We start from the raw sequence: 24,794 nt of genomic DNA on the forward strand, positions 1-24,794 counted from the left end.
CAAAATGACGCAGGTAGCAGCCCAGACTCTGGTTGACTCTCTCCACTTGACCATTGGACTGAAGGTGGTAGGCTGAAGAAAAGTCCAACTTCACCTTCAGTTGGCTGCAGAGTGATTGCCAGAAGCAGGAGACAAATTGAACTCCACGATCAGAGACAATGTGCAGAGGAAGCCCATGTAGCCGGAACATATGTTGGAAGAAGAGACTGGCAAGACGTGGAGCAGACGGTAGACCTGGAAGAGGAACGAAATGAGACATCTTCGAAAACCGGTCTGTCACCACCCAGATGACAGTATTGCCCGAAGAAGATGGAAGATATGTGACAAAGTCCATAGCCACTTGTGACCACGGGTGACTGGGTATCGGCAACGGAAGCAAGAGACCAGCCGGTTTTAGACGAGAAGGCTTATTTCGAGCACAGGAGGTGCAGGATCCCACAAAGTCCCGAACATCTTTGACCAAGTCAGGCCACCAGTAGTAGCGGGAGATGAGGGCCACGGAGCGTTGCACCCCAGGGTGCCCAGCCAGGCGGGAAGAATGTCCCCAAAACAAAATCCTCTTCCGCAGAGCAGGTCGGACGTACGTCTTGCCAGGGGGAAGCTGCCGAAGATCCACAGGATCGGCTGCAACCAACTGTTCCGGAGAGATGATATACTGAGGAACCGGCTCTTCTCCAACAACATCTGAGGCACGGGAAAGGGCATCAGCCTTGATATTCTTCTCTGCTGGTCGGAAGTGGATCATCAAATTGAAGCAGGAGAAGAATAGTGACCAACGGGCTTGCCTGGGATTAAGACGTTGGGCTGTCTGGAGGTACGAAAGGTTCTTATGATCCGTGTAAACACAGACTGGATAGCGAGCACTCTCCAAAAGATAACGCCATTCTTCCAGGGCAAGTTTGATTGCTAAAAGTTCCTTGTCACCAATAGAGTAGTTCTTCTCTGCAGGAGAAAAAGTTTTAAAAAAGAAACCGCATGTAAGAGTTCGGCCCCTGGGTCCCTTCTGGGTAAGCACAGCCCCTGCACCGACAGAAGATGCGTCCACCTCCAAGATAAAAGGCTTCTCAGTATAAGGTCTAGAAAGGATCGGAGCTTTAGCAAAGGCGGATTTTAACTTTGCAAAGGCCTCTTCAGCTGCTGGAGGCCAAAGGTGTGGATTAGCGCCCTTCCTGGTGAGTGCCACGATGGGAGCAACAAGAGTAGAGAAATGAGGAATGAACTGACGGTAGTAGTTTGCGAAGCCCAGGAATCTCTGAATGGCGCGAAGACCCTCTGGACGTGGCCACTGAAGAACGGCAGACAGCTTGGTAGGATCGATCTGGAGACCCCTGTCGGAGATGATGTAACCAAGAAAAGGTAGACTCCGTTGATGGAAGAGACATTTCTCGAGCTTAGCTTAGAGACAATTGGCTCGAAGGCGGCCTAGGACTTGCTGTACGTGAGATTGATGAGTCTTGAGATCTGGAGAGAACACCAAGATGTCATCTAGGTAGACCACTACACACGTATACAGAAGGTCCCTGAAGATGTCATTGACAAACTCCTGGAAGACAGCTGGAGCATTGCATAATCCAAAAGGCATCACAAGGTATTCGAAGTGACCATCTCGGGTGTTAAATGCTGTCTTCCTTGTCGTCTCCCTTGCGGATACGAATAAGGTTGTAGGCCCTGCAAAGATCCAACTTAGAGAAAATCTTGGAACCGCGTAGGCGATCAAATAGTTCTGTGATCAGTGGCAGAGGGTAGCGGTTTTTAACCGTGATCTTATTAAGTCCACGATAATCAATACAAGGACGCAAGGAGCCATCCTTCTTAGTAACAAAGAAGAATCCTGCACCCGCAGGAGAGGAGGACTTCCGTATGAAACCTCTTTGCAAGTTCTCCTGGATATACTCTGACATAGCTGTGGTCTCAGGAACGGAGAGTGGATACACTCGGCCTCTGGGAGGAGAAGTGCCCGGCAATAACTCAATAGGGCAATCGTAGGGTCGGTGCGGTGGCAAAGTCTCAGCCTGCTTTTTAGAGAAGACGTCAGAGAAGTCCTGGTAGCACGTGGGTAAACCCTCCAAAGGCTTCGTAGACAGAGAGGAGGCCAATACAGGTACAGGCAGGGAAGCCCCCATACAGCGGGACCAGCACTCAGGACCCCAATGAAGGATCTCCCCTGTCATCCAATTGAGAACAGGAGCATGGAGCTGCAGCCATGGAAGACCCAACAGGATAGAGGACGTGGAGCGAGGTAGCACGTAAAAGGACAGTTGTTTCTCCGTGTGTAACACTCCGACTTGCAAGGACAGAGGCTTGGTGCGGTACAGGACCGGGTCAGAGAGGATCTGGCCACTTACGGATGAGATGACCAACGGCTTCTCAAGGCGAACCACTGGGATGTGATGCCGGGAGACCAGAGCGGCATCCACGAAATTCCCTGCAGAGCCGGAGTCCAGGAACGCAGAGACTTGGATCTGGGGACTGGCGCCAACGCTGAGAAGCACCGGAATCAACAGACGTGGAGAAGCTTGGCAGACACCTAGGGATGCTTCTCCCAAGAACCCTAGGTGCTGGCGTTTCCCGGACGCTGAGGACGGATAGGACAGGACCCGATGAAGTGCTCCGGACTAGCACAATAAAGGCAAAGGTTACCCTGGCGCCTTCTGATGCGTTCCTGGGAGGAGAGTCTAGCTCTGTCCACCTCCATAGGCTCCTCTGCGGGTGGTATGACCTGAGGCTGGAGTGGTCTTTGGAAGACCGGGGCCAGGCGGGGAAGGCGTCGAGGACGGACTTGAGGTTGCTCGAAGCGTGATTCCTCAGCACGCTCTCTAAATCGCACGTCTATCCTGCAGCGGTAAATCCTGCCTGGTAAGGCAGGAGTTAATTGTTTAATGTGATGTCATTCCATCGGCCAATCACATCTGTTATCTTATTGTATTGTAAGCTGGGATGCCATTGGAGGAGTAACCACCACCTGACCAGTGGGAGTTATAAAACCCCTGGTCAGGAAAGTTCTAGAGAGCAGTCAGATCAGAAGACTGACAAGTGTCAGTCAGACAGACTAGTTCAGTTGGGAGACCAGTACAGTACAGCCAGTACACCATATCAGACCAGTCTAGTCAGACAGAGGAGAGCCAGCTCATTGCCTGAGCAGCTCTGAAGAGTTAGTGAGAGTAAAGGGGTATCATCCTACCTTCCAGGGTGATATCTGAAGTAACCCAGGACAAGCTGAAGCATCCTACTAGGACACAGCTATCTCCCAGCCTGCCCTTGCTTCCAGGCTGGTGATCAATCCCTGTGGTTCCCTCTCCAAGTGCATTCCCAGCATTTTCCTATTTGTCAAGATTCGTTTGGCACGTTATCCAGTGTTCCTGTTGGTTCCAATAAAGAACTGTAAGTTACTGTTGTACAACGTCTGCCTCCGTCTGGTCCCTGCTACTACGGCTTTCACCATCACGGGCACCCTATCCACTACACAGGGACTCATACTCCAGACCCCAAAAAGGGTTGCCCCAGGGAGAACCACTATAACCGTCTCTCCCTCATCATTTCTTGCCAACACCACCTGCTGGAGACCTGCCAGGCTGTAGGACAGCCCTCCGGTCCCCATACCAAGCACCGTGACACCAGCGTGCCTAGGCCGCAACCGGCAGCCACTCCGGTATTCTGGGCCCCGGCTGTCTCCAGGCCCCAAGAGAAAAAGGCTAGGACCCGGTGGGGGATGTTGCAAGTGGCGTTATGAAGAACAGGATTTATACTTCTGTGCCTTATTCTGGCACTAAAGACTGTACTTTATTAAAAAACTACTGTGCTGCCTAACCCTGCTGCCATTCGGGTATAGGCCTAAGTGACTTAGTTCTATATTTCACTTTGACTTTATTACTGCTGCCATGCGCTGTCAAGCATCACTCCAGCAATCAGGGGGCTAATCCCTGACAATGTCAGCTCTGTTACAGTTGGTACAGGAACGGTTGAAGTGTTACCTCACGAGGCTGTGGCACAGCAAATAATTCCAGCCCGCCAAACCCCTCACTGGCGGGCAAACCAGATGACGTATTAAGCTCCACCCATGCGCGGATGGCGCGATCCCCGCCTCCTGTGGCACAGTAGAAAATAGAGGCCGCCACAGCTCTTGGTAGGAAAGGCTTGGACTCCACCCCCTGGCATGAAGCGGACTTCCTGCACCGCCTTATCGAAGTGCCAGAATTTGTGTGGACTTGGTGCAGCGAGGTCAACACCATGTGGGGTCCTTGGCCATTCCCCTCCGTGGAACAACCAGAGTTCTTGGTAGCCCTTGAGACCGTTATTGTGGTCTCTGCACAGCCGGTCCAGAGGCCCTTCGCTGGATACCGGCTGCATCGCGGAATGACCCAGGCCTCCATCATGAGGACGTACTTCCAGTTGGTTACGGAGCACCAAACACCACCCGGGCGGTTCCTGCTGCCTCTCCCGGCTACCATGCTGGTACCGCAGACCCACGTGGAGGCGCCACGTGGGGAGGCCCCGACTCCTGCTGAGCCGGCGCCTGGGCCTTCTACTGCTGCCGAACCTGCACCGAGGCCTGCTACAGTTGCCGACCAGCCTCCCACTCCTGCTGCTGTGGTTCCTGATCTTCCGGCTGCTCCCCCTCCAGTTCCGGCACCTGCCCGACCCTCTGCGAGACCAGAGCCTGCTCCAGAGAGACCACCTGCAGCACTGACATCCCCGTAGCCTCAAGGCCGAGGTGAGGCCCTCCACGCTGTCTCGGAACAGCGACGCCGTGAGGAGGCCCAGCGGTTCATGGCAGGCCTGATCCAAGGAGGGCGCTTGGGTCAGGAAGAACCGGACCACCAGGATGGGCCGCTACTTCGACCGCCAACGCGGTTACGGCTTTGCTACCCAGCACTACATCGGACGGGAGGTCTTTATTACCCGCCGGTCCGTCCTGCTGAGCCGGCGCCTGGGCCTTCTACTGCTGCCGAACCTGCACCGAGGCCTGCTACAGTTGCCGACCAGCCTCCCACTCCTGCTGCTGTGGTTCCTGATCTTCCGGCTGCTCCCCCTCCAGTTCCGGCACCTGCCCGACCCTCTGCGAGACCAGAGCCTGCTCCAGAGAGACCACCTGCAGCACTGACATCCCCGTAGCCTCAAGGCCGAGGTGAGGCCCTCCACGCTGTCTCGGAACAGCGACGCCGTGAGGAGGCCCAGCGGTTCATGGCAGGCCTGATCCAAGGAGGGCGCTTGGGTCAGGAAGAACCGGACCACCAGGATGGGCCGCTACTTCGACCGCCAACGCGGTTACGGCTTTGCTACCCAGCACTACATCGGACGGGAGGTCTTTATTACCCGCCGGTCCGTCAAGAGGCCTGACTTGCCAGAGTGGCTCCACAACCTGAAGTCCGGGGAGTACATTGAATTCTCCCTCCAGGAAGGACCCCGCAGACCATGGGCGGCTGGTGATATCCGAATCCCAGACCCTGATGAGGACCGCTACCCGTCTTGTGACGAACTTTATGTTCTCCAAAATTCGTCAGCCTCCTCTGCGGTAAGCCCCCAGGCGGTGACCCATGTGAATGTCTCGTCCACGATCATCGTGAGCACGGCCCCATCGCCATCCAAGAGCCGGGCATGATCCAGGGAACCACCCCCACTGGCTCTACCGCAGGGAGCGTGGCTGGATCCCTGCGGGTCCTCTGTAGTAGAGGATAGTCCGGCTGCTGAGCTTTACCCGGAAGCTCCACCAAGAGCATCACCTCAGGTGGCCGCCTACCAGTGGGGTGATGACCCGGCCCCAGAAGATCTGCCGCAGGCTCCTATCTACTTATTTCTGGACCCTTCCATGGTCCCTGGCTCTGTTGAGCCCCCGGCTGGAACTGCCGACACCCTGGGTGACAGCGCCCCTCCGCCTGAATGTCAGGAGGACACTGAGGAGCCTGCAGTTCCTGAAACTGCCACCGGGTGTCAGGGATAACAGAGAAGCAGAGATAACTACCAAAGGATTCTGTCCCTTTACATCCAGAGGAGACCCTTTGTTTACTGCACTTTTCCCCACATCAAGGGCTGTGCCCAGAAGATGGACCTTTGCCAGTTACTACACGGAAAAGTTGCTATTCATTTTATTGTATTGCACTTAATGCCTTCCTTTTTAGGTACGGACATTTTGCTTGCATTTTTCTATGCCTTTCCCTTTTATAGGAAAAGAGACATTTCGTATCCTTCTACCCTGAGTAGCCTGTTCCTGTAACGTTTGTAACGTTCAAGCTACGTACCCATTGGGCTGCTAAAGCCAATGTGAGTTATTTAATATTTGCACAACTGACAATGTTTGTCAGTAGTTTGCAGTAACCTTTTCATAGGCTTTTCAGACTTTTCAGTGTGGCTGCGTCGGACCGTTTTCGTGTAAATCCTGACCGCAATCTTATGCCTCAAAACGTTAAGTTACTGGTTGGGTAGAACTAGGTGCTATCTCAATAAACTGCTTCCAAATTATTTACAAATATACTGAGTAGTTTGTTACATTTACATCTACTAATTATACAAACCAGGGTAGGGTTGAGGGACAGGCAAAGAAAGGCACCTGCCTGGGGCAACGCCCAGCACCTCGAGCTGGCAATTTTATGGTGTTTTTTTTTACATCTTGATCTAGATCCTAAAACCAATGGAGAAATAACAAGCCAATTATCACTTCTGGAGATGATGGAGGATATTTATCATTAGTCCTAAGTAGCTTCTTGGCGTATAATTGTTGCTAATTTTTGCGCAAACATCATTTTTGCAGGTTTTTTTACTAAGAAAAAAACACAATTCTAAAGTCACGCAATGGCAGAAAAAATACACCACAGAGTGTGCAACACCACATTTATCAAGTGAGAATTTTCAAAAGAACGCAAATCAATGCGCAAAACTACACCACATAGGAGGTGGTGTTTGTGGGTCCATTTTTTAAAAAAAATTTTTATAGTATTTTGTTATCTGAGAATTTCCTGTGCAAAAACATCGCAAAAAAGCAGAAATTTTTGCAGTTTTTTTTTTTTAGTAAGAAAAAGCCACAAGTCTAAAGTCTAGGTGGTGGGACATATATGCGACTGGTGCAGTCTATTCACACACAGCTGATACTTACATCAGAAGGCATTTAACACTGCACATACACAGACTATAAAACCGACCGGTGGAAACCTGCCAGTATATAAAATGGAATTCAATGTGAATAGAGTTCTGAGAGTTTGAGGAAACCATGACTGATCTCCTGAAGCACTTTAGTGGCATGGCCTGGCACTTTGTCCCCTTTGCAGCAGAATTTATGCAAAGATTGGGAGGTTTTCGTAAAAATAAACGCAATTTTGGAGCCCTGGCCCACCCTTGGGAAAACAGGTCCTCCAGGTGGTGGAAAACAAAAGATGGTGTCGCCCTTCCTGGAAGACTAGGAGGAGGAGTACCAAATCATCCTAGGCCGAGTTAGGGCTCAAGGAGGGTGGCTACTTTTTGAGAACCTCAGTCTCACCATGGAGTGTTGAAATCATTCCATTTCTTTAACTATTTCTGTGCTTCGGGACTCTGCATGAGTCTCCACTGCTAATATTCTGTTCTGGGAGTCTCCATTTTTAGTAGTCTGCTCTGGGTGCTGTATTTATGGACTGCTTGTAGGTCAGTATTATTATTTATTGCCTAGTCTGGTATAGTGTATTACCACCTGAAAACAGTAACTACTATTAAACTACTACTAAAAATATTAAGTCATGAAAGAGATGTGATAAAACTCCTCAAAATATGAAATACAATACAGGATATATTGGCAATACAATTTTTATATATCAAATGGATTTGAACGAATCAATACTTTTTCACCATCTGCCTCTTATACAAAGTGATAAAAAGGCTACACAGTCCCCAAAATGGTAGCAGTGAAAGAAAATGGCAAAAAATGCATTTTTTAGCTTTCCAGTACATGACATGTAATTTTAAACAAAGAAGTACAATTTGTTACACAGAAAACAAGTCCTCATACAGCTCTGTGTTTTGAAAAATAAAAAAATGTTATAGATTTTTGAAGGTGGGGAGTAAATAATGGAAACAGAAAACCAATAAAGGGCCAAGTTTTTAAGGGTTCATGATACAAACCTTTTTATAGAGCCAAAGATATAGGCACCTGAAATAACAACTCACCTCAGACAAAAGTGACTCTTAACTTATTTGTATATCACTTTGGCGAGTTTTAACATACATGAGGGAATTCTAAAAAGGATATTCATACCCTACCTGTGGGGGCTTTTATTTAGAAGTGTAAAATCTGGTGACAGTCCAGTTAAGTCACATTTACATCTGCAGCCTAAAACAAGTGCAAATCCAAGATCAATGCCTTGTTCAGGCTTCTTCACAACTATTGCCATGATTGCAGAGCCATGTAAAAGTACAATAAAATATATTGTTAAATAATGTAGATACTCAAAATAAGACTGTATCGAGTGGTGGATGAGCTATACTTCCTATGTATTTACATAACCTGCAAAAATGTGTGCATTTTAATCTATAAGGGTAATTCCAAACTAGCGATAAAAATCTACATATGCAATATTGAAGGAAGCGCACAGTTTCACATTACCGTGGCTCACAGAATTTACATAGAATAATGCTTTTGCAATAAATATTGGAATTTTGTGTCAAACAACCTTATAGGTTTTATTAAATATGCACACTAGCCAAAACGCCTATACAAAATAATGTGGTGATTTAGCAAAGGGTGTACAAACTACATTTTTAGATTCACAAGATTTTCAGGACAGGGCAGTTAAAACTTAAATGCCCCCAAATTTAATTAGAACATAAACAGTTCCCCCATAGAATTAAAAACATTGTTTTCTGATTATTTATAGTTATATAATGCATATATAACTTTAGCAAGGAATATGATGACACTGCATAAATAAAGATTTATTTCTTATTTATAAATAATGACCCCCATTAATTAACCCCTTCCCGACATTCAACGTACTATTACTGCATGGGGGGAAGTGTGTTCCCACAATATGCAGTAATAGTACGTCATGCTTCTGGCACTGGCTCCTTAACGCCAGAAGCTGCGGGTGTTGGCAGTATATGATAGCCGACACCCGCCTCTAACACCTGCGATCGGAGATTTCTCCGAGCGCAGGTGTTAACCCCTAACTTGCGCTGACTATGGTGTGTCAGGGGCATTTAAATGGAATCGGAAACACCCCCCCCCCCCTGTTATGACTCATGTGTGGAAAAAGTAGAACATTTTGAATTTCGAAATTTGAGAATTTTTATCAAATATCTCATTTTCTCATAAACAAATCCAAAATTTTTTAACTAATATGAAGTACAATGTGTTACGAGAAAACTATTTCAAAATCACTTGGATATGTTAAAGTGTTCCAAAGTTATAACCACTTATAGTGACACAAGGCAGATTTGAAAAAATGGGCCGTGTCAGGAAGGTGAAAAGTGGCTTCGGCGTTAAGGTGTTAAAACCATTTATGAATTGGTGCAGCCCATGAATTAGTATAGTAGCTCAGTTAATACATTGACAGAACAAAACTTAGCCCATATATGCAGCACCAGAACCAAACTCAGCACATAAATACAGCACCAAACCCAAGCTCAGCACAGAAATACAGCGCCAGAATAAAGTTTAGTATAGAAATACAGCGGCAGAATCAGCTTAGTACAAAAATACCACCAGGACCAGGCTTAATACAAAAATAAGAGGATAAGGGCCAGTCTCTTCCAAAAATTGAGCACCAGAAAAATATTCATACCTAAATACAGCACCTATGCAGTGTCCAAACTCCACAATCTCATCTACATATATGCAGTATACCCCCATAATAAATTTGCATATATCGTTTCCTGTCCACAACAAATTGATATATATATTAAGTGCATACTCAAGTATTATCCTACACATATAGAGTGCCAACCACAATGAATTCATACATGTATATTTACATATATACAGAACCTCATAATTAATGTATCTGTATACAGTACCCTCAGTAATGAATACATATACAATGCCCCCATTGTTATTTTGTGCATACACAGTGCCCTCGCAATTAATGAATACATATATAGTAATGAATGCATATTTAGTGCCCCCATAACTAATAAGTCCATATACAATACCCCAGATTTCCATATACATATAGTCCTCACTTTAAATTATAAACCCATTTACTTTTCCAGCATTCCTACAAATTGCTCCTGCATCATTGCACTGCCTGGGTCACCAAGATGGTATCCAACAGGAGCTCAAAAAGGGCATTATACAGGGCTCTCTTAATCAATCTTAAAGACATGGGTACTATTAATACTAGCATTCTTTGGAGCTGGTGTGGGCTCCAAATGGCCATTGCCCCGGGCTACTGTAACCCGACCTGCTGGTAGAAACAGTTCTTTTTAAGGACATATACCTGTTAAAATAGTTTTACAGTTTAGTTGAGTATCAGACAACTCCTTGCCTGCCCCCAGTATATAGCCTGCCAGCCCCTGCCTGCCCCGAGCATATACCCAGCCATTTCAGGACCCCAGGATATAGCCAGCCTATGCTCCCAGTATTTAGCCTGCCAGTCTCTGCCTGCCCCCAGCATATACCCAGCCAGCCCAGGCCCCCAGGATATAGCCAGCCTATGCCCCCAGTATCTAGCCAACCCATGCCCCCAGTATATAGCCAGCCCCTGCCCCCAGTATATAGCCTACCAGGCCCATGCCTCCAGTATGCCCAGCACATATAAAAATATGCATGCACTGACCTGTTGCTGCCAGCATGCTGGATGTCAGTAATTAGCTGACTTCATAGTCTGTGCACCACTAGCATGGATGGATCCGTTGCTGCCGGGTAGAAAGGAATAAAGAAGAGGACTTTCTGGGGTTGTTGGTAAGGTGAGTACTAAGTATTTTTCTTTGTATAGCTGGGTATAAGCCAATTGGGAGTGGGAGTTCAGCAATATACAGTAAGTATTTAATATGAATATATGCTCATAAGGGGCCATCAAGATCTAATTGGCGGAAAGACAACACCCACCTCTTCATTAAGCCTGATCAGTAGTAGTTTGCCCAGCAAAAGATAGCTATACTGAGTAAAATACTGAAAAACCACTTTTTTGTGTTTATATCCAAAAATAGCAAAAAGTCACTATTGTACAGATCTGCAAACAGCTTAAATGCTAAGATCCAACATTTTTATTGTCATACAAATTAGGAAATATTGCACATGTGCCAATATGCCAATGCTTGCAATGACTGTTAGAGTAGTGGGCCCATGCGCCTGGCTTTTACAGGTCTTCCTCTTTCACATATAAGAGCACAAAGCAATAATAAACCATACAGTTTAGTTGGGGGTCTGGTACAGATTTTGCATTTGGATAGAAAGACTTCAAATTAGACATCAGACTAACACTTAAAAGCAACACACTCACTGCACACACACATAAAATGTAAAGTTGTAGCTTATCTACTACAGTATGTTACCTTCCTTTCTGTTACTTCTTGACTGTAACAGATTCTTTAAGTTGTGATCTTTTTCTCTTTTCTTACCCCGTTTTCCCTTTTATGCTTCTACATTTTTCGTTTCTGTCTCTACCTGTTTTTTATGAGACACAGTATCTGTTTTTCTGGTTTTATGTCCTCTTTATTTTCTTCATTCTCCTTACCACATTGGTTATGTTTTTACAAACAGCTTTCTGTTTTCTCGTGACTGCAGAGACTCGTTTCTTCACCATTTAAATCAAAACCAACTGGAGCCTTGTAAACCTTTAAATGCTTGTTAATAATCTTCACAAGGTTGTTGAACTCCAATAGTACATTTGTCTAAGTCGGTCACAGAAGTAGAGAATTACACATTTAGAAGTGACACATATTTTTGCAAGCAATTAAAATCTATTTCTAATTTGTGTTTATTTTCTGGTTGTATATTACAGTGCATAATTATGAGGCTGGCCATCTTATCTGTTAGCATTCTTAGATAAACTTTACAGCTGCCACATGGAATTCAGAACCTGTAGATTGGAGATGTTTATTGACCTTTATTAGAGTGTCCTTGACACATTCATACTCTCATCTACTACTCTCGAACATTTGGGATTAAATATCTGGATGAACCCAAAGTGTGACATTCTAAACATTTTTGAATGCACATTTCTTACTGTTCATTACTTTTTGCACAACTTGCTGTTCTCCTACAGGAAGCTTATCAGCAAAACACCCAATAAATGTCTTGGTTCATTATTTATCAGAACTGGTACCTCAACAGTGCTCCTTTTCGTGCAGTTGGCATCATATGACCAAGGCGACACCTAACAATTGACCAACAATTTCTATTGCGAGGCTTCAAGCAAGATATCCTAAAACAGAAGTAGTCATTGAGTTTAGAGTTTCACAGAATCATCAGCAGATTAAAAAAAATTAAGAGACACTGGAAGAGTCATGAAAAAGCATAGGAGTGAACATCCTTTGCCCTCATCCCATACTTTTGACTGCTTCATGTGAAGCATGCCCTGCAGAACCAGGTGATAAATCCCACATGACTCCATTTACCCCAAGAGCCACCCAAGCATCATGATAAACCAATAAGGTAAAAACAGTTTACCTCAATGTTGCACGCATGCTTGACAACCTGCAAGGGTACCTGACAACTCCAACATTGCCCTGCATAGATCAGGGAGCATTTACCGTATACTGAATGAAGGACCAATTGGGAGTTAATTCATAATGAGTAGAAATGATGTTGGAAACATAAAGAAGATATATGCAGCAGACATTGTTGTCACCACATTGTTTATACTGTACTCTCTCTGCTGCTCTAACATTGTGAATTTCCCAGCCTCAAGGTCATGCAGCGACCAGTGACAGACCAATCTTTCTGCAATCCCAGACTATAAAACCAGGGGTTAGGGAGTGCCAATCTCCCTATGCACTTGCGTCTTTGCAGCTATTCATACTTTATGCAGGCTACCCATTTTTACAAACCAGGGATTGGAAAAGCCTGAGGACTTTGCAAAAATATGATTTAGGAACCCAGACTGGGGAATTGTGCAATATGTACACAGCAGTTGGGGCATGAGTATCATTTTCAATAGATTACCCCTTCACACAGAGGACATTGGAAATGTGCACCAGGAGTTTATTTGATTTTAGGTTTATTGATTCAGATCGCGATATAAGTGGTACTAGATTATATTTCGGCGTTGCTGTGACGTGAACCCCAAAGTATAAAGTAATTGAAATTTTCACCACCTGTAATCTCCTAGGCTCAGGGATGATTGACAGCACTAGCTAGCAGCCATTTTGAAAGATTCGTATGAAGCGAATCAGAAAAAATGGATTTGATTGAGTGCTTGAAAAACACTGAAATTATCAAACCAACAAATGCATTCGCTCATCTATTCCAGATTCGAATAGCACAATTTACGTTCAGCTATTTGATGTTTTCCTCCCATTGTTATATATTACAGCAGTTAGGTCTCCAGATGAAACGTGAGACAATGGAATAGAACTACGTAGAGTGCACTTTGCACAGTACTGTGACTGTTATTACACTACATGACTGTACACTTTTATAACTGGTTAGATTATATAATGAGACAATGGCAGACAACAGTGAGGAGGTGTAAATAAAGGCAAATAAATCAGATGAAGAGGAAGTTAGAACAATACAGTAATGTAAGTAAAAACATCAAAGTGGAGTTGTAACTGACAGACTGAGATGTGCTTTGATAACATCTGCCTTGTATGGAAGTATAAGTCATGAAAGGGGTTGACCACTTGGACAGTTAGAGATGACATGACCTTCCATCTGTGGCCATTTTATGGTCACAAATGTATGAGGTAAAAGACAGGAGAGTTCTCTTTACACATCTAGAAAGCAGTACAGAACTTTTAATGGATGAATATTGGTAAAGTGGCTAATATTCTGCCTCCACACGAACACATTACAAAAACATGAGGTAAAGTGACTAACCCCTTTAATTAGAATTTTTCGCACTGTAAATAGTTGCACAATATATCACAATTTGATCAATTGAGATGAAAAGAGGTATGAACTGATAACTTTTAGCATGATTTGGGACCTTAAGGTCCTGTATCTATGTTTATATATTATATGATTATTATCACTTCTGCTACTCACAATAATATTGTTTAGTTGGTTTCCATTGGATCTGTATCACACAGCACAGTATATGTACAGTGAAACCTCTATGCACAGGAAAAGGGTAGTCTGTGGATAGGGGGCAGTTGCCTTAGTGTATAATGTAAAAAAAAAATCACTGATTCAATAAAAAGGGAGGAGGGTCCTCTCAGAGAGAGGTGGTCTTCTAGAGAGGCTTCACTGTGTGTATATATCTATATGTGTGTAGATCATTTTGAAGTGATATTATCTCATGAAAGTAGGGCATTTAAAATAAAACATACAGTGATGATTTCTACATCTCAAACAACGAATGAACAATAACAACAGCGCAGGATATAACCACACAAAAAAGGGCAATGTTGGTTACTTGTCATTTGGCCTTGAGCATTGATTCCAGCCTGTGCTATCCACATGTCAACTAATTGTCTGCCGAGGCAGCATCCCACTCTTCTTGAAGGGCGGTCCTCAGGTCATTGAGTTTGTGGGGTGGAGTTACAAGAACTCATATCATATAGGTTTTCAATCAGATTCAGGTCTGGAAGAATTGCAGGCCACGTCATTTGAGGTACTCTTGTTCCCAATGATGCAATCTTTCATCAATACAGATAAAATTAGGCCGGTGCTCCTCATTAAGAAGAACAATGAAAGAATTAAGGGCAGTACTGTATTGATCAGAGACACCTACCCATACTGTTATACCACCACAGCCAGGTGACAACAGTAACTGATGCATAGTGCTCTCCTTGACATTTTTAACACCATTGGAGGCCATCATTTCTGTTCAGTGAATAGCACAGAGGCCCACTAGTTCCTTGCCCACTATATACTTCCTGGTGATGGTGTGGTTGGGTACAGTGGAGTAACTATTTCCTATTGGACCATCAGGGGAAGTAAACATTTACAGGTGGTCCCCTACTTAAGCACACTCAACTTACAGACAACCTTTAGCTACAGACGCACCTCTCTGACCACTGTAACCTCTGCTGAAGCTCTCTGGATGCTTTACTTTAGTCCAAGACTGCAATGATCAGCTGTAAGGTGTTTTATAGATTATCCTTGTTCCCATGACAGCACACAATTTTGAAAATCCAATTGTCACAAAAAACATCTTGTCTGGAGTTACAATTATAAAATATACAGTTCCAACTTACATACAAATTCAACTTAAGAACAAAACTAAAGAAACTGTCTTGTACGTAGCCCTGGGACTACCTGTACATCATAAAACAACACTTATGTGCAAGGAATGAACAAATGAAAGGCAGACATCACTTTTCAACCATGTTTTAACCCCTTACCGACATGTGACAAAGTATTATGTCACAATGCCGGGTCCCAGTGCATGGAGAGGGCTCGCGGGCCGAGCCCTCTCCATAGCCGGTAAGTCTTTGCTGCATATTGCAGCAAAGGCTTACCGGTAACACCCGCGATCAGTGCCACACCGATTGCGGTGTTTTTCTGCTGATCGCCGCCGGCAAAGCTGCTTTGGGTTAACCCATGCATTACAATGTGCTATCAGCACATTGTATTGCATGAGGAGTAAAATCCCCATATACTGCCATACTGATAGGATCTTACAGACAACCTAAGGTTAATGTACCCTAGGGAGTCTGAAATATAATAAAAATAATAAATTTTAAAAAAGTTTAAAAAAATATATAATAAAAAACTTAAAAACTCAAATCACCCTCCTTTACCTAGAACTGATATAAATATTAAAAAAAAAACAGTAAAAATCATAAACACATTAGGTATCGCCGTGTCCGAAAATACCCTATCTATCAAAATATGATAACGGCTTTTCACTGCGTGCCCAAAGCCGAAAATGGCACAGTTGCACATATGATTCAGAAATCTATGGGATTGTAATCAACCTCACAGGAGGAAAATTGATGACAATAATACAAATGATAACAAAAGAGACCGGAAAACTTCTTAGAAGTTTAAAGGTGAACCATTCATGTGTCTTTCTGTATTGGACAGGGTTAATATGGCCATATTAACCCTGTCCAATGCAGAAAGCCACATGAAAGGAATAGGGTTAATACAGGAATTTTCCAAGGCTATCCACTGGCCTGCCGCCTGGTGTCTCTAAGACTGGGTGTCGTATGCCAGTCAAAGACACACCAGGCTGGCACAGGCCTTAGATTCCTACCTCAGTCAGAGCTGGAGCTAGACAACAGGTGCAGGGCGGTCCTCTCTCCTCTGGCGCACGCAAAGTTCTGGCGCCAGAGGAAGTGAGGGAGGACTGCGGAGGCATTCGTGGGGGGCAGGGACTGAGTGCAGCTATTTATTGCTGTGCAACCGCCAGCAACACTGCTCAGGACACAGAAGAGATATTGTTGGCGGCAACACGAGGTGAGGTGCAATCTGTCCGAACTCCGCTACCCGAAGTGGGCTGCAATCTGCCGCCTAAGGCGGGATTTTCATCCCGTCTCATGGCAGATGCGGCCCTGCACCCTAGACAACTGGAGCGGTTTACTGATGTGGAGTGGGACACAATACCTGGAAAGAGGTGCAGAAGTCTCATTGACAGTTACAGAAATCGTTTGATTGCAGTGATTGCCTCAAAAGATTGTGTAACAAAATAATACGGGAACCATCATTTCTGTCCAACCCTGTTTCATGAGTTTTATTTTTTTTTAAAGTCTGTTGAAGCATGGTTGAAAAGCAATATCTGTCTTTTGTTTGTTAATTTTCATAGAAATGTAATTTATTTTACCTATGTCAGATTCAAGTTATTTCTGTGACCATTATGGGTTTTTCTTTCATTTAAGGAGGGGTACCCACAATCTTGTTCATACATAAGTACATGCGGCCATATGCACACACATATTCATACGTACATGCGGCCATATGCATACACATATACATGCCAGACACATGCATTCAGATATGCAGGCACTTTATTTTCATTTATTCACACACGCATACATCGATATCTCAAATATACTTACCAGCAATTAAGTCAGTGTCAGGCATCAAGTCAGTTTTAGGCATTCACACCTCCTCCTCTCTACTCAGTGACCCAACTTGCAAAGTGAAAAAAGGAAAGAGCAAGCATAGTCTGTGCTGTAAATGTCCCCGCACACAGCACACAGAGGCGCATTTTGCCAGTGGGGCCTGGAGCTGGACAGGTAAACACTTAAGCAGGTAATGAGTCTTGCAACAGGATAATTATTGACTATTTTTATCTAGTTCCTGTCCTGCAGGGCTCATGCACAGCCTCAGGCCCTCTTCTCCCTGCGGGCCCTGCGACCATGATCATGGTGCCCCTGGTCAGGTACCTTTGCTTGTTGTCTAGCACACTGACCGAGTTGACATAAATGGTTTTGAAAGATCTAATGTGACACTTGGGTGCCTTTTGCTTCTTGTAAATGTGCCATTCATCATCTGGTTCTGTGGGGCATTGTTTACAATGAAGCGATGCTCATAGTGGGATGTGAGATTTGGCTAAATGATGTCCAGTTCTTCTGATGACACACTTTGACGCTCTAAGCTTAACGGCCACTTCCATCTGAGGCATGAGCAATTAAGGGCATGTAGGCAGTGGTTAAGGCTTTCTGGGATATATCTTGTGTGCCCCCAACAAGGAGCTTGTGAACAATCATATTAATCCCTGTAAGACAATTGATCATACCAGACCAGCAAGATCCACCCCGTTTATTTATACCATGCCCACAGTATTATGTATTTTTCATGTAAGATTGGGAAGTATGGCCCGAGTCTTGTTTAACATTATTAAAAGTTATGTTTTATTTTTTATATATAGTGGTCAGTAGAGATGAGCGAACATACTCGTCCGAGCTTGATGCTCGTTCGAGCATTAGCGTACTCGAAACTGCTCGTTGCTCGGACGAATACTTCGCCCGCTCGAGAAAATGGCATCTCCCGCCATTGTGATTTTTGGCGTCCAGAAACAGAGCCAATCACAAGCCAGGAGACTCTGCACTCCACCCAGCATGACGTGGTACCCTTACACGTCGATAGCAGTGGTTGGCTGGCCAGATCAGGTGACCCTGGAATAGACTAGCCGCTGCCCGCGCTGCTCGCATCATTCTCTGTCTGGATGCCGCTAGGGAGAGAGCTGCTGCTGGTCAGGGAAAGCATTAGGGTGTTCTATTAGAATAGTGTTAGGCAGGAGTGATTCTACAAGAACCCAACAGCCCTTCTTAGGGCTACAATAACGTTTTATTTTACTTTTTTTTGCTTTGCCTGTGGCTGTGGCTGCCATAAGTAGTGCAGCAAGTACCATATTGTGAGTTATTTGCAGGGAGACTTGCTACCGTTGTGTTTAGCTCTTAGTGACACACATATACACCTTAAACACCGAAGTGGGACAATTTATTAGGGGTTTGATTTGAATTAGGCAGAGTCTTCTGATTTTTTTTTTTTTTACGTTTATTTCTTTTTATAACTCAAAGTAATCTGGCAAAGCAGTGTGCTTTCAGTGTAGGCTAGAAAATAGCCATAGGAGAACCCCAACGGCTTACTTAGGCCTACAATAGCGTTATATTTTACTTTTTTTTGTTTGCTTGTGGCTGGGTTTGCTGCCACTAGTAGTGCAGCTAGTACCATATTGTGAGGAATTTGCTGGGAGACTTGCGACCGTTGTGTTTAGCTCTTAGTGATACACATATCCACCTCAAACACCGAAGTGGGACAAATTATTAGGGGTTTGATTTGAATTAGGCAGAGTCTGCCGATTAATTTTTTTTTACGTTTATTTCAGTTGTGTGCTGTCAGTGTAGGTTAGAAACTAGCCATAGCAATAGGATAGCATTGTTTTGTTTAAAAAAAAAAATAAATAAAAAAAAACAAAAAAAAAAAAGTAAAGTTTACACTTTAATTTGGAAAATGTTTAACCCGAGGGCTAGGGGTAGAGGACGAGGGCGTGGACATGGGCGTCCAACTACTGCAGGGGTCAGAGGCCGTGGTCCTGGGCGGGGTGAAACACCACCTGCTAATGAGGTAGCAGGGGAACGCCGCAGAGCTACACTCCCTAGGTTCATCATGTCTCAAGTTACTGGGACTCGTGGTAGAGCACTGTTGAGGCCAGAACAGTGCGAAGAGGTGATGTCGTGGATTGCGGACAATGCTTCTAGCCATTTGTCCACCAGTCAGTCTTCCACGCAGTCCACCCATGTCACCGAAATCAGCACTCCTCCAGCTCCTCCACCTCAGCCTCCTTCCCCACAGTCTGCCCCCTCCCAGCAAAATTTGGCATTTGAACCGGCATACTCTGAGGAACTGTTTTCTGGACCCTTCCCACAGTCACAAACCACTTGTCCGGTTGCTGCTGAGCTATTTTCCGATGCCCAGGTTTTCCACCGGTCGCAGTCTGTGGGTGATGATGACATTATTGACGTAGTGGGAAGGAAGTCTGAGGGGGGAGCAGGCTGAGGGATCGGAGGATGATGAGGTGACAGACCCCAGCTGGGTTGATAGGCCGGGTGAACACAGTGCTTCTGAGACGGAGGCGAGTCCTATAGCAGAACAGGTTGGAAGAGGCAGTGGTGGGGCCAGACGGAGAGGCAGGGCCAGAGCTGGTGCATCAGCTCCAAATGTTTCCCGTAGTCAAGCTCCCGTGGCGAGGGCTAGATTTTCAGAAGTCTGGAGGTTCTTTAAAGAAACACCAGATGACCGACAGACTGTGGTGTGCAACCTGTGCCAAACCAGGATCAGCAGGGGTTCCACCACTACTAGCATAACTACCACCAGTATGCGCAGGCATATGAATGCTAAACACCCCACTCAATGGCACCAAGCCCATTCACCTCTGGCCGGGCACACCACTGCTCCTTCCCCTGTGTCATCTGCTAGTCAGCCCCCTGCCCAGGACCCCGGCCCAAACACCTCCCGTGCGAAAACCCCATCTTCGCCTCCACGATCCTCCACAGCATCCACCAGCGTTCAGCTCTCCATACCCCAGACGCTAAAGCGCAAAAGGAAGTATAGTGCAACCCACCCACACACCCAAGCCCTCAACGTCCACATCTCCAAACTGCTTAGCCTGGAGATGCTGCCCTATAGGCTGGTAGAGACCGAGGCCTTTCGAAACCTCATGGCGGCGGCCGCCCCTCGGTATTCGGTGCCCAGCTGCCACTACTTTTCCCGATGTGCCGTCCCAGCCCTGCACAAGCACGTGTCAGAGAACATCATCCGTGCCCTGACCAACGCCGTTTCTGACAAGGTCCACCTGACCACGGACACACGAGTGCTGCCGGGCAGGGCCACTATATATCGCTGACGGCACATTGGGTTAACTTGGTGGAGGCTGGGACCAAGTCTGACCCTGGGGCTGGTCATATACTGCCGACGCCGAGGATTGCGAGGCCTACCTCGGTCCAGGTCTCAAAGGCCTACTATGCCTCCTCCTCCTCCCACCCCTCCTCCACCTCCTCCTCCGAATTACCATCCGTGGGCATGGCGCCATCAGTCGGTAGCTCTAGGCACAGCAGCAGTGCAGTCGCTAAGCGACAGCTGGCGGTGCTCAAACTGCTGAGCCTAGGCGATAAAAGGCACACCGCCCAAGAGCCATTACAGGGCATCACGGCGCAGACTGATCTGTGGCTGGCACCGCTGAACCTGAAGCCAGGCATGGTTGAGTGTGACAACGGCCGTAACTTGGTGGCGGCTCTGCAACTCGGCAGACTGACACATGTGCCATGCCTGGCCCATGTGTTAAATCTCATAGTTCAGCTTTTCCTCAAGACATACCCCAATCTGTCTGATTTGCTCACGAAGGTTTGCCGCATCTGTGCGCATTTCAGGAAGTCCAGCACAGATGCTGCCACTCTCAGGGCAGCGCAGCGCCGCCTCCAACTGCCCGCTCACCGACTGTTGTGCGACGTGCCCACGAGGTGGAATTAAACAATAACCATGTTATCCAGTGTTTACCAGCAGCGCAGAGCGATTGTAGACTGCCAGATGTCAACTGCCACCAGAACTGGTAGTCAGGTCAGTCAGCTTCCTCAAGTCTACAATGAGAAGTGGACGTGGATGTCTGATATCTGTCAGGTGCTGAGTAACTTTGAGGAGTCAACACAGATGGTCAGTGGCGATGCCGCCATCATCAGCCTTACCATCCCGCTGCTTGGCCTGTTGAAAAACTCTCTGTTCAGCATGAAGTTGGAAGCTTTGCGCTCGTCACAAGAGATGGGGGAAAAAGATTCCCTTGTTGATAGCCAAAGCACCCTTAAGTCTGTTTCTCAGCGCATATCGGAGGAGGTGGAGGAGGATGAGGAGGAAGAGGAGGAGAATGTTGGCGAGACAGAAGAGGGGACCATTGTTCAGTCCTTCACTGTTCAGCGTGTATGGGCAGAAGAAGAGGAGTTGGAGGAGGAGGAAATGGAGAGTCAGGCCAGTGAGGGGAGTGAATTCTTGCGCGTTGGGACTCTGGCGCATATGGCAGATTTCATGCTAGGCTGCCTATCCCGTGACCCTCGCGTTCAAAGAATTTATTCCAGCACCGATTACTGGGTATTCACTCTCCTGGACCCACGGTACAAGCAAAATCTTTCCACTCTCATCCCTGGAGAGGAAAGGAGTGTGAGAATGCATGAATACCAGCAGGCCCTGGTGCACAAGCTGAAACAGTATTTCCCTTCTGACAGAGCTAGCGGCAGAGGGCGTACTTCTGCGGGACAAGTAGCGAGGTAGAGTAGGCGAGCAGGCAGCTTGTCCAGCACTGGCAGGGGTACGCTTTACAAGGCCTTTGCCAGTTTTATGTCACCCCAGCAAGACACTGTCACCTGTCCCCAGTCTCGGCAGAGTAGGGCTGATATTTACAGAAAGATGGTGAGGTAGTACGTAGCTGACCATACCATCGTCCTAAATGATCACACGGCTCCCTACAACTACTGGGTTTCAAAGCTGGACATGTGGCACGAACTGGCGCTGTACGCCTTGGAGGTTCTTGCCTGCCCTGCCGCTAGCATGTTGTCCGAGCGGGTTTTCAGTGCAGCTGGTGGCATCATCACCGATAAGTGTACACGCCTGTCGACTGACAGCGCTGACAGGCTGACGCTTATCAAGATGAATAAAGCCTGGATTTCTCCGGATTTTCATTCTCCACCAGGTGAAAGAAGCTCAACCTGAATAATGTATGCACTCCTACTCCTCATTGTCCTCCTTCTTCTCCTCTTTGTACACTAAAGCAGAGGAAACTGGCTATTTTTTGCCAGGGCCAACTGGCTCTAGCTATAGTACTCTATGTATTTAATTTTTCTGGAGGGCCACCTACCCGGTCCTCTGTTTTAAACAATTTTTGGGAGTGCCACATACAGGCACTCAATCTATTTAATTTTTCTGGAGGACCACCTACCTGCTCCTCTGGTTTGAAAACTTTTTTGGACTGCCACATACAGGCACTCAATTTAATTTTTCTGGAGGACCACCTACCTGCTCCTCTGGTTTGAAAACTTTTTTGGACTGCCACATACAGGCACTATCCAAATTAAATTGTCTCCATAGCAGCCTCCATATGTCGTCTTTTTAGCTGCCTCCACACGTTGTCTCCATTGCTACCTCCACACGTCATCGCCATAGCTGCCTCCAAAAGTCGTCCATATAGCTGCCTCCATACATGGTCTCCTTATCAAACGAACTGTGTCAGGCAGAATTTTGGGTTGTTTTCATGGCTTCCACATCAAACTTGTTAACTTTGTCGCCACCCTGCTGTGTAATCCACAAAATATACTGGCAAACTTTTATCATTTACCGATATTATTTCAGCGCTTCTTGCGCATCTGTTTACATTCCCTTCACCATAACCCAAACTTATAAGAACGCTACTACACTTGATCTTATACAAAAGGTCCTTAGAAGTGCTGTTTGGGGAGTAGCCTAGAGACAGGGGCTTGGATAGGCGAAAGCTCGCCTGGCAGCGGAGCGCCAGCTCCATCCCAAGATCCAACTAACATAGTTTTAACTGCAGCACCTTTAATCTACTACTAGTTCACTGCCTCCATACATGGTCCCCTTATTAAACGAGCTGTGTCAGGCAGAATTTTGGGTTGTTTTCATGGCTTCCACATCAAACTTGTTAACTTTGTCGCCACCCTGCTGTGTAATCCACAAAATATACTGGCAAACTTTTATCATTTACCAATATTATTTCAGCGCTTCTTGCGCATCTGTTTACATTCCCCTCACCCGCCATATCCCAAACTTATAAGAATGCTACTACACTTGATCTTATACAAAAGGTTCTTAGAAGTGCTGTTTGGGGAGTAGCCTAGAGACAGTGGCTTGGATAGGCGAAAGCTCGCCTGGCAGCGGAGCGCCAGCTCCATCCAAAGATCCAACTAACATAGTTTTAACTGCAGCACCTTTAATCTACTACTAGTTCACTGCCTCCATACATCGTCCCCTTATCAAACGAGCTGTGTCAGGCAGAATTTTCAGGTGTTTCACCAGATACGTAGTGGAACTCGGCCCATCTGTCGCCGCCATGCTGGAGACCTGAAGTTGCAATCATAGCAGCGCAATATGGATGTCCCATACTGTCGCTCTTAATCATGGAACCATTTCCGTAAAAACAATTAAAAATAGAACCACTGTGCTATTCCATTATTCCTAGGTGAAATATTCAAACGACCCGGCCTGCTTTGAAAATTATAATTTTTTCAAAGTAAACGCTTCTGGCCCCAGGCCCATTTTGGGTGGGGAGGAGCCGAGAGACAGGAGCTTGGACAGGCGAAAGCTCGCCTGGCAGTGGACCGCCAGCTCCATCCCAAGATTAGGCAGCCTCAGAGGCATCCATGCATGCTGCCCCTGCTGTTTCCTGTCCATTTTGCCTCCACGATCCTCCACAGCGTCTACCAATGTCTCATTTCAACTCTCTATACCCCAGACACTGGAGCACGAGAGGATATGCAGCACATCATCCCCTTATCAAACGAGCTGTGTCAGGCAGAATTTTCAGGTGTTTCACCAGATACATAGTGGAACTCGGCCCATCTGTCGCCCCCATGCTGGAGACCTGAAGTTGCAATCATAGCAGCGCAATATGAATGCCCCATACTGTCGCTCTTAATCATGGAAGTCATCTCCATGGCTGCCTCCACATGTCGTCCCCTTATCAAAAGAGCTATGTCAGGCTCATTTTTCGGGTGTTTCACTAGATACGTTATGGAACTTGGTCACTATGTCGCCACCATGATGTGTTATCGACTAAATATACCGTCAACCTTTTGTTCACATAGGAAATCATTTCACCTCCTTTGGTGAAGCCTGAGTCCATTTAGGGTATGTCGCCATGACACTCTCTAGCCTGCCGCTGCTGCCGCTGCCTCTGCATGCCGTCCCCTATAGTGTCAGGGTCAATTATTGCATGTTTTAGATGCTATCTAGCCTCATTCGGTCACTCTGTCATGGCCATGCTGTTGCCCATAATTTTGGCATAATGGTACGATTAAGCAGCCTCAGAGGCATCCATGCATGCTGCCCCTGCTGTTTCCTGTCCATTTCCGTGGTGTTTCCATCCTTTTCTGAGGTTCCCAGGTGTTTGGCCAAGCTTCCCTGTGCAGAGCCTTGGTCCCCTTGAAAAATGCTCGAGTCTCCCATTGACTTCAATGGGGCTCGTTATTCGAGACGAGCACTCGAGCATCGGGAAAAGTTCGTCTCGAATAACGAGTACTCGAGCATTTTAGTGCTCGCTCATCTCTAGTGGTCACCT

At 46.2% G+C, this 24,794-nt stretch overlaps 1 protein-coding gene across 2 annotated transcripts in view; it reads right to left on the minus strand.

Moving 5' to 3' along the window:
* Nucleotides 1–24,794, minus strand: part of SH2D1A (SH2 domain containing 1A) — a 77,942-nt gene that overhangs the window by 39,184 nt on the left and 13,964 nt on the right. The window contains exon 1 of one of the 2 annotated variants that reach the window (XM_072123178.1): nt 11,455–11,566. The exons of the other annotated variant lie outside the window; for it this stretch is intronic. The gene's annotated coding sequence lies outside the window, so the exon portion shown is untranslated. Of the gene's footprint in view, nt 1–11,454; nt 11,567–24,794 lie in introns of those variants that run through there. 2 annotated transcript variants of the gene reach the window in all.

Source organism: Engystomops pustulosus, chromosome 9 (assembly GCF_040894005.1).
Source record: "Engystomops pustulosus chromosome 9, aEngPut4.maternal, whole genome shotgun sequence".
NCBI lineage: Eukaryota > Metazoa > Chordata > Amphibia > Anura > Leptodactylidae > Engystomops > Engystomops pustulosus.